General features: G+C 45.8%; 1 protein-coding gene across 5 annotated transcripts in view; it reads left to right on the forward strand.

Annotated features, from left to right (window-relative positions):
* The first annotated feature begins 2,476 nt into the window (after positions 1 to 2,476).
* The window catches only part of HDX (highly divergent homeobox), a 345,086-nt gene continuing 329,759 nt past the window's right edge, over positions 2,477 to 17,803 (forward strand). The window contains exon 1 of one of the 5 annotated variants that reach the window (XM_078688482.1): positions 2,477 to 2,688. The gene's annotated coding sequence lies outside the window, so the exon portion shown is untranslated. The remainder of the gene's footprint in view (positions 2,689 to 17,803) is intronic. The other 4 variants (XM_078688487.1, XM_078688486.1, XM_078688485.1 and 1 more) reach the window with 4 other exon arrangements.

Raw genomic sequence — 17,803 nt, forward strand, 5'->3', positions numbered from 1 at the left:
ATGGATAATGCAGTCCTGAGGTTAATCCCCTGGAGTCTAAGATCTTAATGGAGGGGCTGAGCAAATGAGCCACTACCAGGATATACTGATCCCTCATTTTTAATGCCCCAGACCCCTTCCCTGGGAAGGGGATCTCAATGAAGATAACGGCCCGAAGCCAGAATGGCCCAGAGGGGAATGGTAATCTCTTCACACCTCTGAATGATTTAACTCAGCTATCTCCATATTGCTTATCTGACTCCCCAGCGATTACAGAGAGCAACTTGGCCCTCCCCGGGCCAATGTGCATGATGCTACCTGGCAGAAGCTGACTGCTTCCATATGGCCTGGGTCTGTCCAGGACGAATCCCCTTTAGGGAGGTAGCGGGTGAGGAGATTTCCAGGGTTCCAGGGAGCTGGTTTGAACTTACTTCCTGGGTGGCCTTGCTGGAGGAGACGGGTAGTTTGAGGATAGAGCGGGTCTTCATTCCGGTGTAAACAATGGCGGCCAAACATGACATTGCGGGTAATTGGAACTCCCCGGAACCTCCATTGCCAGTGGACGTGGACTGGTGTGTCCAAGTATTGGGAATACCATGAGTTGGCTATGGCGACTTCTTAGGTATATTTTTTCACCTGTTATATATGATATGGACATGTGTCATTAATGTTGTTCAAAATCAATATAAATGTGGTTATTTGTATTAATGCTGCTATGCATGGGCAATATTTCAATAAAGCAGAGAAGAGAATGTATAATCCACACTGCCATGTCCTTAAAAGAATTGAAAATTCTTGTTGACGAATGCTATAAAATGATCGATGATCTAACAACAACGGGCTGTATTAAAGCATACTTTTAACAGTATTTCATGCTGAGCCATCACTCCCAACTGGAGCATAAGTGATGAGTGGGCAATGTGTGAGGGTAGACTGTAATTTGCATTTTGACTCCATAGACCAGCTTCCTTGTGCTATTGTATCATTGTTGCTCGAAACATGCCCACAAAATGACATATACAAGCAGAGTAAGAAGGGGAACGATGTTCCAAAGCTTTATTAATTTGGTCAAAACAGCTCCCATACTTTTTTATTTAAAAAAACTTTCCTGAATGGTTGAGTTCCCGTTGACTGAAAGGAGGGGAGAGTCTCCTCTACTGTGAGGTGAGATAACTGAAGAAGAAACTAGCCTTCTCTCCAGGGTGCGAGCTACCTGAAAGAAATGTAAATGTGTGCAATTGGTTAGTCAGCAAATCTAAATGGTGCTTTGGAGCCAGCAAAAGGTTTCACTTGATAGAGTCTGAAATTTGCCCTTTTAAGGGAGCCCTATCAAAAAGGTTTTAACCTGATAAAGTCGTCTTACTAAAAACATTACTTTTGAAAGCACTGTAAATATTTAAATAATCTTTATGCAGTTTGTGACAGCCTATTTTACTGTGTACAAACTTTGACTAATATATTTTTAAAGTAATGATGCACATTCACAGAGATTTGTCACAGGTTTGAGAAGTCGCTATTTCCCTGTGAACCAACCAGGATTCAAATCTGTGACGGTTCAGTTACATCCAGACACTTGGTGTGATTGCATTAACCAAACAAGCTTTCCTACCAGAAAATGCAGTCCCTACACCTACATTTAAGTTCCATTTATTTTTCATTTAAGGTGTGTGCATCATATTTGACATGCAGTTGCCTGCCGATAGATTAAAATGCCAACAACATAGAGAATATTTTGTTCTTCATAGTCCTTTCCCTTCCCTGTCACCACTTCTACTCAGGACCGAAGTTCCCATACTTTTCATAAGGCAAGCCGACCGCTGTACGCGCCATATCTTGCAACTACCTCAAAATTGGGAAGCATTTACGGAACAAATATTTCGAAGCAGTCTTATTGCCTCTTTCAATTTTGTCATACGAGTTTCAAAAACGACAAAGATTTTGCAATTGTTATTTACTGTTTACAAATTCAGAAGCTTTGCATGTTACGATTTTGACAAAACATCTGGCCAAATTGATACACAATATTTTAATTTCCTAAAACTCTAATAATTATATTAAAAGTTGAATTGGAGCAAATCCAGTGCTGAGAAAGACAAATTCTAATCCTTCTGAAGTTCGTGATGCAAGGGGCTGGTAATCTTAACAGCTCGAACTTAAGACCTTAACATTTGCGAATACATAACCACTCTTTCGGGAAGACATAGAAGCAACCATCAAGAGGCATTTGCTGTTTTCCCCGCAGATGCAAAACGGGAACAGCGTCCTTTCTCGTATCAACAGGGAGAGACTCCCCAGCCGGCACCTTCAGCGGTGGGGGTTGCTCTCTGCCACCTCTGCCGCCGGTTTCTGGCATCTCTCCTCAGAGCCTGGCCTGGGCGGCGGCAGTGGGCGTGCCTCGGCAGGCGATCAGAGTCTCCGTTCTGCTGAGGCAGGCGATGTCAGAGCTGATCTCGCGTGCCCATTGGCCGATGTCTGCCGTGACGTCACAATCATGATTAGAATTGATGATAGGGCGTTCTGATTTCATTGTCTGACGCGGGGACCGACGGGGCAAAAAAAAAAATCTGGTGAATCCCAAGGATCCACGGGCGCGGCGAGGCCCAGCGACCTGCGCTGGAGGCGGATGAGCGGGCAGCAGCCGCCCTGCCGGCCCCGCCGCGGGCTGGGAGCAGGCCGATCTACTGTACTTCGAGGAGGAGCGGGCCAGAGGTGAGCTTTTAAATGTTAACTTGACGCGCCTCCCCCTAGGCCAGCGATTCCGGTTCTGCACGTTCCTCTCCTACGGGGATGCAGGCAACCGCTGCAACGCGCCCCTCTGTGCTGAGTGACGGGCCCTGAGCTCCTCCCCCTCTTATAAACGGCGCGTGACTAGTCTAAGTAAATACTATCACAGTATGTTTTGCGGGAGGGAGGAAGCAGGCCCTGCGCACCGGCTCCCCCCTCCGTTGCAGCGTTGGACTCCGCTCGCCCGCCCCATCAGCCGCGCGTTACCCATGCGCACTGAGGCTGTGTGTTGCCTGCCTCCCACTTGCACCTCCCGCTTCCTCGGCCATCTTACGTTTTTTTGTTTACACGCTGCGACACAGACGGGAAATAATGAAAACGAGCAACACCTGCTCCGTTTTCATGGCTACCCACTATGCCGGGATTATACTTAAGTCACGTGCGGGCAGCCTCAAAGTATTAGTTACTCCTGACGTCTGCCTACTAACCCGAATGTTGCCTCTGGAACATTGAACGATGAGGGAGGGCTAGAGCTGCCCTGGGGCGATGTGAATAGCACACTGTCTTCTTCCAAATGCCGACCCCCTCCCCAATGTTTGCGGAAGCTGTTTGGACTATGACATGGGCCAGATATCAGTGAGCGGTTTTCAACACTCCCTGTTCTTTTTAATACTATTACAAATTATAGTTTTTCCAGAGCATTTCGAGGAGCTTCGTTTCATCTATCTACTCATTAATGGATGCGTGGGTGTGTATGTCTATATATGGCACTTTCCTCCTGTTTAGTAACTAGGTTATCTTTTTTAATATTTGTTTATTGAGATTTTGTAAAGCGTTCAGCAGAAAATATTAAAACAAGCATTTACAATGCAACGGTTTCGCCTTTGGAGAAGTTAGAGCTATTGGCATTATAAATGACAAAATTTGTATGTATGTGTTGATTTTGAAAACAGATAAATAAATGGCATTGTCATTTACATTGCCAATAGCTTAATCTCTCGCAAATGTGAGAACTATTGTACCCTACGGACGAGCTCAGCAGACAGCAATTACTACCACCCACACACACACCCAGAGCCAGCCACACACACCCAGAGCCAGCCACACACACCCAGAGCCAGCCACACACACAACCAGAGCAGTCACACACACACACACACACACACTGGAGCAGTCACATACACACACACACTCTGGAGCAGTCACATACACACACACCCAGGAGCAGTCACACACACTGGAGCAGTCACACACGCACACACACACTGGAGCAGTCACATACAAACACACCCTGGAGCAGTCACACACACACACACACACACACACACCCAGGAGCAGTCACACACACACACTCTGGAGCAGTCACATGCACGTACACACTGGAGCAGTCACATGCACGCACACACTCAGGATCCCTCATGTGTAGACAGCGGGTGAGATCGTTGGTGTTTTCAAATATAGAAGAACGGGCAAAATGGAAGACTTTACTAAGGTCTAGTGCTTATAGAAATAGTAGAAGTGCTATATAAACAAGCCTCCATCGCTTTCATCCCACCTGACCCCTTTAACTCCCCTGCTGGGGCTCACCTCTCCCCTGGACGCGGCGCCCTCTAACCTCACTCCTTGCAGTAACAATGAGTTCCTACAGCACACCCTTCTCCACTACTGCAGTCCCTTACCCTTGGAAAGACTTCTCAAAGATGCCAAGTGACTCCATGTCAAAACCCCTTTTGCATGCTGGGAATTGCGAGCCCATACTTACAATGCAAAAAACTACAAGTCCCAGAATGCAAAGAGCTACTGGCTAACAATCAAGAAAACACTAAATGTGCCTCTCAAGGCAAGGGACAACATAGCATTTGCGTGTTTAATTCCCAGGAGCGGCCCTCCGTTTTTATGGAGCACCATATACTCATGTTTTCAGCCCACACACATCCCAGGACTGCAGCCCAACGCACCATGGAGTAACACCTCTCCCCTCTAGTGCACGGGACACGCCTCACCCCGTATTCACTAGTCCATCCCTCACCGATTGAACCCACCGCCCCCTGAAGACCACTCCAAGCGCACGTGCACCTGCAGCGCGGCTCCCTCCCACCCCACAGCCGCTAATACCGGGGGCACAGCCCAGCGCTCAGCGGCTGTCACACCGATCTGTGAACAAAGGCACGGCGGGGCGAGCCCGGTGCGCACGGAGACGCGACCCTGCACCGAGGACGTGCGAGGGACGGCCCCGGCTCCACCGACACCCGTGTGTGCAAAAAGTGATCGATCCCGCGGGATCGCCCATGTAAACACTAACAAGGCACACGCGCGCATCCCTAATGATGGCAGCACGCCAGGGGACCACACAAGCACGCCCCCATCGCTGGGTGTCTGGTCACCGATGACAAAACGGGGCAGTGCCGCTCCAAGCTGGAGGCGACAACAGCCCTCTCAAACACCACCAGACCGACACCGCACAATGAACTTTACAATAAAGCTCCCGTTAGGCCCAGCAGCAGCTGATGCTGCCAGCTTCCTCTTGCATGAGGCGCCTCGCCAAGGAAGTGTCCTCCGGAACTGTCATTGGCAGAGGTACCACCGGGGTCTCCCTACAAACACCACTCAATGGATGCATGTACAACTGGGCACTATACCGCATCACTGTGCCACAACCAGCCTGGCACGAGCTATTTAATCCCACAGATGAAAACACGGGGGTTTGCCCGATAAAGGCAGTAGGGGCTGCCTGCATGTGCAGCCGGCGCCGCTTCCTCTCAGTACACACACACACACCCTCGCAGGGACCCACCTGGAGCCAGGTGCAGCTGGGTGAGCAGCAGGCACGCCGTGATCGCCCTGCCCCCGCCACATTGTGCCTCCTTAGTCCCCCGGTCGGTGCATGGAGCCCGGCGGACTGGCGCTCGGCGGAGGGGAGTGTTTCCTGCAGCCGGTGCCCGTCTCTCCTCCTCCAGCGTGCATGTGAATGAGAGGAAGTGACGCGGCGCTCTGGGCGGGGACATCCGTCCCTAGAAGCTCCGAGAGCAGCCGCAGCCTCCCCCCACCGGGCTGCCCTGGTACTGACCGCTATCGGACGGCGTCTGGCCCGGGCAGCTCGTGTCCGTGACTGACTGTAACTGAGCAGTCAGCCGCCGATCTTGACTCTGACCTGAGCGTGCAGTGTGTGTCATGAGGTGACTGTCAGTCTATGGGAGTTTGTAACTGAGCCGGGTATCCTGCCTGTGACTGAAGTGAACAGTCAGTCATTTTGACTCTGTGACTGACCTCTTCAGCAGTGATTTTCACGAGCATGTATTGTTCTGGAGTGACAAGATAAAAACACAATTTAGAGGCCTATCTACAACAAGTCAGGTCCCGGGCCGCGCTGTGATTGGCTGACGTCACGGGGGTGTCCCGGGCGGCAGCCAATCACAGCGCGGCCCAGGAATGACGTCACGGGGGTGTCCCGGGCCGGCAGCCAATCGCAGCGCGGCCTGGGACAAAGGGGCGGGGCTTAAAAAAGCACCAGAAACGCCCCCGAATCGCGTTTTCGAGAGAAAGCGCGATTGACAGCCTCTGTCTCCCAATGGCTAGCCTCCATTTATGGAGCTAGCCAATTGGAAACAGAGGCGGTCCGAACCTCACTACTGAAAACAAAAGATTTCGATCTGGGAGGGGCTTCGCCCCTCGCCAAGTCGAAACCTAAAAATAAAACGGGAAAAGAAGAAACATACATTCACCTGATACATCGTAGACCATGCATGCAAGCAACATCGCCTAAGAACTACGTTAACTATTGGTTAGGGGTGTGCTAAAGTTTGCGTACTATTTTTTGGGAGTAAGTACACAACATTTCTGAAAAATTACGCAAAATACCGGTCTGTCGTTTAGCGCTATATTTGATTGTGAATGTGTCTTTGCGTTAGTGAAAAAATCAGCAAGGTTCATCCAACAGAAGATAGAGGCAGGTACAAGGTGGAGTGGAACCTTTATTGTGTACACTTAGCCACAGCTAGCTCTAACTGTCACCACAGAGTCCAACAGACCAGGAGCAGCTTATTCTAGAATCTGATGACACTAAGATAATAATGTTCTAGTATATTCCTGATGACAATCAGGTGAGGAAGATACCACACATCCCTCCTTTTTAAAAAGAAGGCTGACACGTACTCCAGGTAAGTTGATAAAGGCTTTATTAAAAAAAAGCACACTGACACCAAGGCACGTCTTACTGCCAAGAGCCTCTCGCAGCAACTGTCATTAACCTGCCAGCGTTCCAGATGGAACTCACTGACGTCATAACGCTTAGGGCAAGGCGCGCGTGCTATTACATTGCATGGCACAGTAAAACAAGTAAACACAACACATCTCCTTATCAGTAAAAACAAAGCAGGACTGTAGAGAACCAACGAGTGAGACTTATGGAAAGGAGATGAGACCAACTGCTAATCACGCACAAAATCGTGTAACTTAGCTGGTGGTTTGACCACTCTCCCATATCTGCTCACAATAGGCTCGTCATTTAAACTGACGTCCTGAGACGTAAAATCTTCATCAACAGAATCATCTAAATCCACATTTGTATCGTTAGTGGTCTGATATCCTTTGTACACTTCCGATAACTCCTCGCTCAGCCTACTACTACTGTCATCCCGAACCCGTGAACTATCAGAAGTGTTCTCACCCCCAGAAGGTACATCGTTTGTACCTGAAGATACATCGTTTGTACCATGTGGATGAGACCCTCCAAAAGCCTCACGATCCAGAATCCAATCGTAGTCTTGAGAATAGGAACCATCTCGGTCAACAGGAGTGCATTGAGAATGAGACGTGGTCATCCCATCCTTACACAGTGACAATGAAGAAAAATGCCACGTTTTGCCATCACTCAATAGAGCAGAATTACAAAAGACTTTCTTGACTTCCATTGGTTGTGAGTAGTGATTCTGCCCTTTGCTCGAGCACCTAGATTTCTTCATTCTAACTCTGTCTCCTACTTGGATGAAAACCTCTTTACATGCATGTTTAGAGTCATAGTATCTCTTACCAACAATCTGTGAATCCCGTAAATTTCTTTGAACCTCCTCGGGGGACCAACACTCTCTTTTGGGGGTTGCCCAACCCACATTATCCTTAGTAATGGGGGTTCTCCCTCTCAAAAGCACAAAGGGACTGGCACCTGTAGGTTCACAAGGAGTTACCCGGAAAGCCCAAAGATTGTTGATGAGTTGCTTTCTCCATGACAGGTCATTTTGGTTAGCTAGTTGAATCACTCCTTTAATCACCCGATTGAACCTCTCAACTGCACCATTACTAGCTGGATGGTATACAGAAGTGGTTTTATGTTTGATCCCATGTTTAGTAATAAATTCTTTAAATACTGCAGACGTAAATTGTGGACCGTTGTCAGATACAATACAATTTGGGAGGCCCTCTCTAAGGAATAACTTAAGTAAGAATCCCACAACACTTTTGGCTTCAGCATTCAGGACCACTTCTACTTCTGGCCACTTAGAAAAATGGTCTACCAACACTATAAGGTATAATAGTTCATCGTGTTCTCGAATGGGTCCACAAATGTCAATTCCTAATCTGACACAGGGCATAGATGGACAAGAAAGGGGTTGAAGGGGTGGCCTAAGTCTGTGCTTGGATTTGTCTGAATTCTCACATGCCACACAATTTCTGACACTCCTTTCGATTTCAATGTCATACCTGGGCCACCAGTACGAATTTCTGACTCTACTCTTGGTTTTACCTATGCCAAGGTGCCCCTCATGGCAAATCTCAAGTAGTTTAGCACGTAAACACTTGGGAGGAACGACCTTGCCATTCCTCAGTACCAAATCCCCTTCAACAGACAGCTCATCCTTGAGTTCCCAAAACGAATGCAAATGTTCAGGAACTTTTTTCTTTACAGGCCAACCAGCTCTTATATACTTCTTTACTTCAAGGAGTACAACATCTTCCTCCATAGCTGCAGACCAATCTGCACCAGAAATACATGGTATCTTTTCTACAATGTTGGCTATGCAAAAAGTCTCAATGTCCGAAATCTGGTCATCAGTGTTAGGTAAACGACTTAGACAGTCCGCAACCTTATTTTTAATTCCTGGAAGATACTCGACCTCGTAGTTAAACTCTAGCAACTTCATGGAGATGCGTGATAAGCGGGGGGATGCAACTTGAAGACCCTTTGTAGAAAGTACCTTTATTAGAGGTTTATGATCACTTCTTAGGGTGATCTTGTAACCCCATATGTACTGTCTAAAATGATCCAAACCCCATGCACACGCCAGTGCCTATCTCTCAATCACCAAATACCTTCCTTCTGTGGGTGAGATCGAACGCGAGGCAAATGCTACAGTCACCTCTTTTCCTTCTCCAGTAATCTGTGAAAGTACAGCTCCTAACCCCTGACTACTAGCATCTGTAGTGACAATGATGTGGAGAGAGGGATTGAACCCCTGGAGGGATGGAGCTTTACAAATATCTTCTTTAATTCTTATAAAGGATTCCTCACAAGTGGCACTCCACTCAAATTTGTTCTTTTGTTTGATAAGTTCCCTTAGTGAAAAGTCTTTGAAGAGAAATTACGTACAAATTTGGCATAGAATTCCGAAAGGCCTAGGAAAGCTCTGACTTCCTCCTTGTTCTTGGGTGAAGGGGCTTCCCTAATTGCAGATAACAGTTCTTTTTTTGGTTTTATGCCACTGCCATCAATTTCGTGTCCCAAATAAGTAACGTTATTTGTAGCAAATTTACACTTACGCAAATCAGCCGTGAGCCCATGGTGTCCAAGTACCCCCAGGACTCTGTTCAGTTTCTCATCATGTTCTCTTCTGGTGGCGCCTGTTACCATGATGTCATCCTGAAAAATTAGGAGATTCTTTTCCTCCTCAAATAGTGTGCTCATTAACCTTTGAAACATGGCCGCAGCCGAGGCCAGTCCAAAAGGTACCCTCTTAAACCTAAAACATCCCAAGGGCGTTACAAACGTAGTGAGGCTCCTACTCCTAGGATGCAAAGCCACTTGGTGGTAGGCTGAGCTTAGATCAATAGTGGAAAACCACTTGGCCCCATTGGTATAGGAAAGCATTTCACTAATCTTCGGCAAGGGAAATTGATCAACCAAAATGTTCTTATTGAGGTCGCGTAGATCAACACATAGGCAGAGTTTGCCGTTGGGTTTCTTCGCGATAACCAAGGGCGAAACCCACTCCGCTGATTCTACCGGCTCAATAATACCCTCTTTCTGTAATCTCTTCAATTCATCTTCCACTTCACCGATGATAGAAAACGGTATGTTCCTAGACTTGTGTATTCAAGGAACGGCATTTTCTTTAAGTTTGATCTCATGAACAAAACCTTTAAGTTTTCCAATGTTCTCAGAAAACACCTTGGGATACCTTTTCATGAAGAAATTGTTACACTCCTCTTCAGTTTGTAAAATCAGGACAGGATTCGGGCTGTTAGGATCCAGAATTATTCCTAATTCTCCTTGGTCGATCCATCCTAACACAGACGGACCAACCTTGGAGATATACAGTTTGCCTAACATTTGACGAGACTTAAATTGAAACTGTAATTCTCTGAAACCCAACATTTCGATAGGATCATATGTAAATGATTTAGGGAAAATATCAGGACTCTGTAACTTCCTGCCACACCATTTCGTTAACGATGGTATAAGGTGAGCCGGAATCAGCAACTATTGAAATGTCCACCCCACCAATATTCATGTGACATATCGGTTTCTTCTTTTTGCTCCCTCCATCATCAACATTCAACACAAATAAATTCATATCCTCATTATCTGAGGAGATAGCATCTTCTTGTTCATCGAGAACTACTGCTTTTACGTTTCTTCCCCCTTTCTGTTTCTTTGGGCACATGGCAATGAAATGCCCAAACACACCACAATTTGAACACTTTTGCCTCAAAGCTGGACAAGATTTGTCATTTGCCAAATGGTATCTGCTACCACATCTAAAACATTTTCTATCATCAGAAAGTTTCACTTTATAACTGGAATCCTTTCTCTGTACATAACCAGCACGGGGTTTGCTGTTTGTATTCTTAGAAACTATAACACACATCACCTGTTCTAGGTTTTTTGTTAATGCGATTGTAAATTTTCATAGCTTTGGCACCTAAACAATGAAGAAGAATTTTTTTCTTCTTTTCAGGGGTCAATTCTTCTTCATCTTCAAAAGTAGACATATAATTCTCAAAATATTCCCGCCACTCTTCCCACTTAAGTGCATCATCACCTGTTGATGGAATGAAAGGTAGTGGGGGAGACAGATTCCACACATTTCCTGAGGCCATGACTGCTGAAGTAGAAGAGAGAGTACTTTAACCAACACAGAAATAATATATTAAAAGTCGTGCTTGTCACTGCAGATAAGGTGTGTGTGCCACCGTTGAATATGGTCCACTACTTTTGTGAATAGCTTAGGAAATAGTGTTCAAAATGTGTGTGTCACCGTTAAGTAACACGTAAAATAGTTCCTTATCAGCCTTATCAGAAATGTATAGGTGTGCGAATATGCCGATAATTGTCTTAATAGATGTCATCAACAACACTGGTGTGCGTGTCACCGTTGTCAATACTTGCCACACAAGATGCAATCACACAAATTGGTGTGCGTGTCACAGTTGTAGGAGACACGCTCTTATTATGCCAGGTATAGGTGTGCGTGTCACCGTTGTAGTAGTCACGCTCTAAATATGCCACATGCAGGTCTGCGTGCCACCGTTGGAAACGCGCTCCAAATCTGCTCTTGATAGCCCCCAAACAAAGTTATTGAAAGAATTGGTGTGTGTGTCACCGTAGCAGGAGACACGCTCAGACCGAAAACTCTCTTTCAAAAATGGCCACCAGACGTCAAACGACGTATACGTTTCAGTGACGTCATCAGAAGCCCTGACAGGAATGCGCCGTTCGCCTGAAGTGCGACGTCCACAGAAACCCTGACAGGAATGCGCCGTTCGCCTGAAGTGCGCCTTGAACTCAGTGAGGGCAATAACTTGAAACACAAAGCTTCCAGGGATGAAGACCACCCAAACAAAGACTTCCAAAGCAGTCAATGATAGGCAAATACAGATTCCCTCAAGGTGAAGATACCATCCAACTCGGGATTCTGAAAGCACCCAACTCGGGACTCCGACAACACGCAGAATCCCCACAGCTGGCCGGTCGACACAAAACTCACCGGCTAACAATCGGTGAAAGGAACGATGTCCAACTCACTGCTTCCAGGGATGGCCAACCTCTCAATACAGGACAACCGAACTGCCGCCATGTAGTTCTTGCCCCTGATGACGGAAGGACAACACAGGTTGAATGAGGTCATTCAGCCCATCACTCCCTGAAGACTCCGCATGATGAAACAGCCGGCGAAGAGCTGGAAACCACAATCAGTGACTTGCGGAAGGAAAACGAGAAAGGCAAAACTCGGCTACTTGAAGACGTTCTCAGAAACAAAGATGTGGAACAGCTGACCACTAGTGGGTTCGTCGGGGTGTCAGTGATCCCGTATCGTTGCCAAATTGTAGAGATGACACGTACTCCAGGTAAGTTGATAAAGGCTTTATTAAAAAAGCACACTGACACCAAGGCACGTCTTACTGCCAAGAGCCTCTCGCAGCAACTGTCATTACTACTGTCATTAACCTGCCAGCGTTCCAGATGGAACTCACTGACGTCATAACGCTTAGGGCAAGGCGCGCGTGCTAGTACATTGCATGGCACAGTAAAACAAGTAAACACAACAAAGGCAAATCACCCAAATAAATATACACTGCATGTAATATGAAAAAAACTAAGAAATAGGATGCAAGGATACGGTGCTAAAACAAGGATTGATCTGACAGGGACATTGGCATCTCCACCATTGTGCCTCACTTCATCTTCTATAGTTTGTTCACTCCCAGAATTGACTTTTGTTTTTCTCTCTCCTCTCATTGCTTTGACTAGGCCAAAGATGTTTCACTTCTCTTCCTAGATTCCAAATCCTACCATGTTGTGTTTTGATTGCATTCTGATATATATGTGATTTTCATGGGTTAGGTATATTTGGACCATTTCATGTAACCAGTGGGAACTTTAACTCAGTCTCCTACTTTGAATTCTATCAATTTGGTCCCATGTAGTTTATCATACATCTTGTCGCTAGCTGCCTGCAATTCTTGTTACTTTTCCCTCCAATGTTGATTTTTATCAACATTCACCCAACTTTTATGCCGCTTCATCCACCCAGGTACTAGTCTAGAATGGGCTTCCTTCCTTTGAACAGTTCAAACAGAGTTATTTTCTTGGACTGATGAGGAGTTAGGTGATATGCTTTTCACTATTTCAGTACTTTATTGAACCTTTCTAGCATTCCATTGGTTTCGGAGTGATCTGGTCTGGTCACGGTACTGCGTTTTAAATGTTGTAGAGCTGGAGGGCACTCCTTCCGCTATTTAGCGGCAAAACTCTGGAACTCATTACCAGTCCATATCCGTGCTCTTAATGACCTTCTGTTGTTTAGGAGGGTGCTTAAGACGCACCTTTTTCCATCCAGGATCTAACCTCTTCTACCGCCCCTGCTACTGTTTTTGCTGCCCTTTACCTTCGCTGGTAGCTGGCTTCTCTGCTGGTCAAAGCGCCGGGACGCCCCTTTGCTGGGGCAGCTGAGCGCTATAGAAGTCTAATTAACATAACATAACATAACATAACATCTAAGGCAGGCAGTTTGTGGAGAATCTGAGTACACTGTTAAAATTCATTTATCTCTTTGGAGCAAAACTGGACCCCATTATCTGTGAGAAGGGTGCTAGATAAAGATTTCCATCAAAAAGCTCACAAATGTCTTAGTGTTGATTTGACTCTCTTGGTGTAGACGTCTGAAACAAATTTGAACGTCGAAACCGGGCCACCACAAATCTTATCTAATCCTTTGTTTGTTTTTGGTAATACCAAGATGTCCTTTATGTGCTAAGTCAATTAGTTTATTTTTAATAGAATCTGGAGGTATCTACGTTGTACCCGCTAAACTGACAATTCTCCTCTGGCCTCCCAACGTGATCTCAAATGCTCCAAGTTTTTCCCCTCCATCCCAACCTTGTATTAACACCTCACACCTCACATACTTTGCATAAGACCGGGTCAGTTTCTAACTCTTTTCCAATTTCCCTGTTCAACAATTCCTTTAGTTATCATACATACATCTTCCTTTTGTAACTCTATATCTTCATTATTGTTGTCACCAGAACCACCTTCTTCCTTTTGTTGTTCGAATAAGAATTTACCATGAAAAAATGTAAGACGAGCAATTAGTCAAAACACGAACAGTTGGTTTAATTTAACGCAGTAGCTGGGAGAGCAGGCAATAGATTCGGGGTCTGAAAGTATTTTGGTTTTGGCCGTCTGTCACCTTAGGGGTGCACAAGAAGAAAATGAGCCCAAAAGGTAGTGAGGGTCTATGGATATTTATTTTAGACACAGAGTCAGCGTCTCTCATAAGTCACAACTACACAACAAAGTCTAGGCGGCAGGTCCATGAAATAAAAGGAAGGTCTTCCCAGCGCGTCTCCTTCTTCTGCTTCTTTGCCGCTCTCGCCAGCCCCAAAACAAAAGAAAGACAGGTGGCTGTTAGCTCACAGCTGATAGTCAAAATTATAGCGTCAGGGAGGGGAGTGAGGGCAACACGCGTGAGGGGAGAACAGGCTACCGTCACCAAGGAAAGCAGACCAACCGCAAAGAGTGCACGTGAGTGCTCAGGAATCCCCGTGCCCCTGCCTTCCACCCTCTTCCCGCTGCTGCCCCTTCCCGACCCGTTTAAAGGGTAACAGGGTACGCAAACGTTCACGTACCTGGTGTAGCCACGCGTCTTCCTGCGCGTGGCTGGGCGGTGCGTGGGAACGGTGGCCTCCTGGCTTCTCCGGTGTCCTCGCGCCGTCTTCGTCCGCCTGGTCGGAAAGCCGACTGCTTGTACTCGCGCTGCCTTCCTCTTCCGCCGTACCTCGCTCTCGTCCTCCTTCCGTTGTCCGGGTCTCTTGGTGGGTGATTCCTCTACGGGGCTTCGGTGCCGGCGAGCTCCGCACCATCCACACCACGGCGTCTTCCGGCTCTCCCTTTTCAGGACCTGATCCGCTCTCTGATTGGCGGGACGGCCACCACGTCATCGGAGGAGGGTAATCCTCCTCGCAGGGCTCCCAGTTGTTAAAGGGCCCGCGTCCTTCCTGCAACCGAGATTCAGAGTTCGTTACGGGGCAGGACTGGACCCCGTGACACCGTTATTTTATACATTTCACAAGATGTAATAAAGTGATTTGTGCATTCTTTTTAGAACAGGAATCTGGGCCTAGTCTCAGAGCCATAAATCTGGTCATTTGATAAGAAGCGCAGGTGGGTCTCGACACTAAGAGGACACAATGGGGAGCTAGTAGGTATGTGTCCAGATGTCCGACGTGGGGAGCGTGTGATCACTGTGTGTAGTGTGCGTGCGATGTTCTGATTCGCTGAGTGTTCCTAACTTAGTGCAGCATTTGACTTTGTGGAGTTTTGGGAACACGCGCCCCTCCTGCCAAACGTGTTTTATTGGGGGCCAGTCTCCTGAGACCATTCTGGTGTCGCTGCCCATCTGTGGGATCAATCTGGGTATTCCTAACTTGGCATTTGTCTAAGGGTTGCGTGTCACCCCACCTGTGATCTGTCAATCAGTTGCTCTGGTCTGAGGTCGCAGGGCCTGCCTGACTACGTACTTCTGGGGTTGAGGGGGGAGACATTGGATGATTTGAACAACAGTGATGCACGTTCGTCATTATATATCCATATCTCATGACGTGCATTGATATCGTATTTTCCAAATTAACACTTTGTCACCAAGTAACCAGGACAAACAATCTGCTGCAAAGTTTCCCCCCGCAGGAATATATTCTACTTCAAATGTAAATTCTTGTAGATTAACTATCCATCTCATGATCCTGCTACAAATAGCATATATTCCTTTTTAGAAAACACTTCCTTAAGGGGCTTATGATCTACCCTTAATTTGAATGTTGTTCCCCAAAGAAAATTTCTAATTTTGGTAAGTGCCGAGTACATTGCCAAAGCCTCTTTTTTGATGACAGGGTAACTTGTTTCCGGTTGTGTCAACTCATATGAAGCAAATGCTGTAGTTTCTCATTTTCCTGCAGAAGTACTGCCCCTAAACAGTTTTCTTTCCTGGCACAAATGCCCTTAAATTGAGGACAGTGGACAAAGCAATTTTCACATCTTCAAATTCCTTCTGCCAAAGCTCATACCACTAAAAACTCACTCTATTTTTCAATAGCTTTTGCATATGGTATGTCCGGCTGGCAAAATTACAAATGAATATGCTCTAAAACTGAGTCGTTCCAAAAAATGATCTCAGGCCATCTTTGTATTCCGATGCTACCATCTTCGTTATATTTGCTAGTTCTGCTTTGATTGAATGCCTTGAGATGAGATTTTTGTGCCCAAGACAATTTATTTCTTCATATTGTATATTACATTTTGCTCTCTTTACAGTAAGGCCATAGTCTATGAATTACTTTAAGATCTGCCTAACCCTCCCATCATGCTTTTCTGTGAGTGACCAAAAATCAGTATATCATCTTGGTAACCGAATAACCCGATGATATCCATGAGCATATTTGACAGGAATCTCTGAAAGACCGATGGCGTACAATAACATTTATATCCCCCACCCACACTGGCTCTTCACAAAAATTTTGCGACAGAATGGCCATATATTTCAGAGACAAAATACTTAAGATCTACTCTGAATTTCCCTCATCTGTTGAGCTCAGTTTTTCAATGGAATCACTGGTCATCTCTACTGAGTCATCTAAGCTAGCTGTTTTCCCTCCTATTTCTGAGCTGAAAACCAAGGAGCTTCTTAGGAGTCTTAAATCAGGGTCAGCAGTTCTGTGTAGGGTTTTGAAGTGTACAAGAAAAAGTGGCGCCTATGCTGGTAGCGGTTAATGTGGGTAAAGACAATAGCAAATGAAAAATAATATAAACGGTGCAACACGGACAGAGGAGAACCCAAGAACCTCTGTAACAGTTGGCAAGCGCCCAACAAATTGAATACAACACAATTCCAGTGCGCACGTTAAGGTGAGTTAGTCATATAGGTTTTCTTCCTTTGTGCAACGTACAAAAAGCGCAAGTCCTGAGTAATGAGACAAGGCGGGCACAAATAGGTAAAATATTCTAAGATGTATTAAGCCCTCCTGTTCTGGAAGGGTGACATCAAGACAAAAAACACATAACCAGCCGACACGTGTTTCGTCAAGCGAGCCGTTAGCTCGTGACTCTTCAGGGCCGGAGAAGAAACAAGATAACACAGTATAGTATGGATACATATACATTGGAAGCCATCATGTTAGGACGTGAAAAGCGCAAGAAAACACCTCCAAGTGTGTGTAAACCCCTATGTAAGTAAAAAAAGAAGTATCAAAAACAAAATTAGCGAGACTTCACACAGGTCATAGAGCGAACCCTAGTGAAAGAACAAAATTACATTTTAAAAGGCTCTATAACATAGGGTCTAGAAAAGGCGAAACAAAACATAGTCTCTGTTAAGTCATAAGAGATCTGTAAGGAGAAAAACCACAAGCAACAGAATTTCAGGTGTCATGGCGCGTGGGTGACCATGCTACATGAAAATGAACGGTAAAGATGGAAACAAAATCGCTTTGAGTATCCAAATCAACTATGAGCCTAATAATCTATATGTTCTTATTAAAGCCTAGTTCACTGCATTTAGCGTTCAAACAATCTGTAGCCTGCGAGCAAAATTTAAAACACGCGGTCCTGAAAGCATGCAATAATTTGTATCATCATAAGACACCTACGTAAAAAATCATAAACATTGTCAGACCGTACAAGATCAGAAGATAGCGCATACACATACCATTACGCTAAGTTAAACAAAGAAGTCTGACAGAACATGTTGATCCTACGTATCATGTGACAGCAGAAAATAATATATATCAAAATGGTGCCTATGTCAAAGGGATGTCCCACAACAGTCATTCGATTTGCGGTTCTAAAAGAATCTCAGAAAAGCGGCAAGAGGTATGTTTAGTTTGAAAAGAA

Source organism: Lissotriton helveticus, chromosome 4_1 (assembly GCF_964261635.1).
Source record: "Lissotriton helveticus chromosome 4_1, aLisHel1.1, whole genome shotgun sequence".
Taxonomy (NCBI): Eukaryota; Metazoa; Chordata; class Amphibia; order Caudata; family Salamandridae; genus Lissotriton; species Lissotriton helveticus.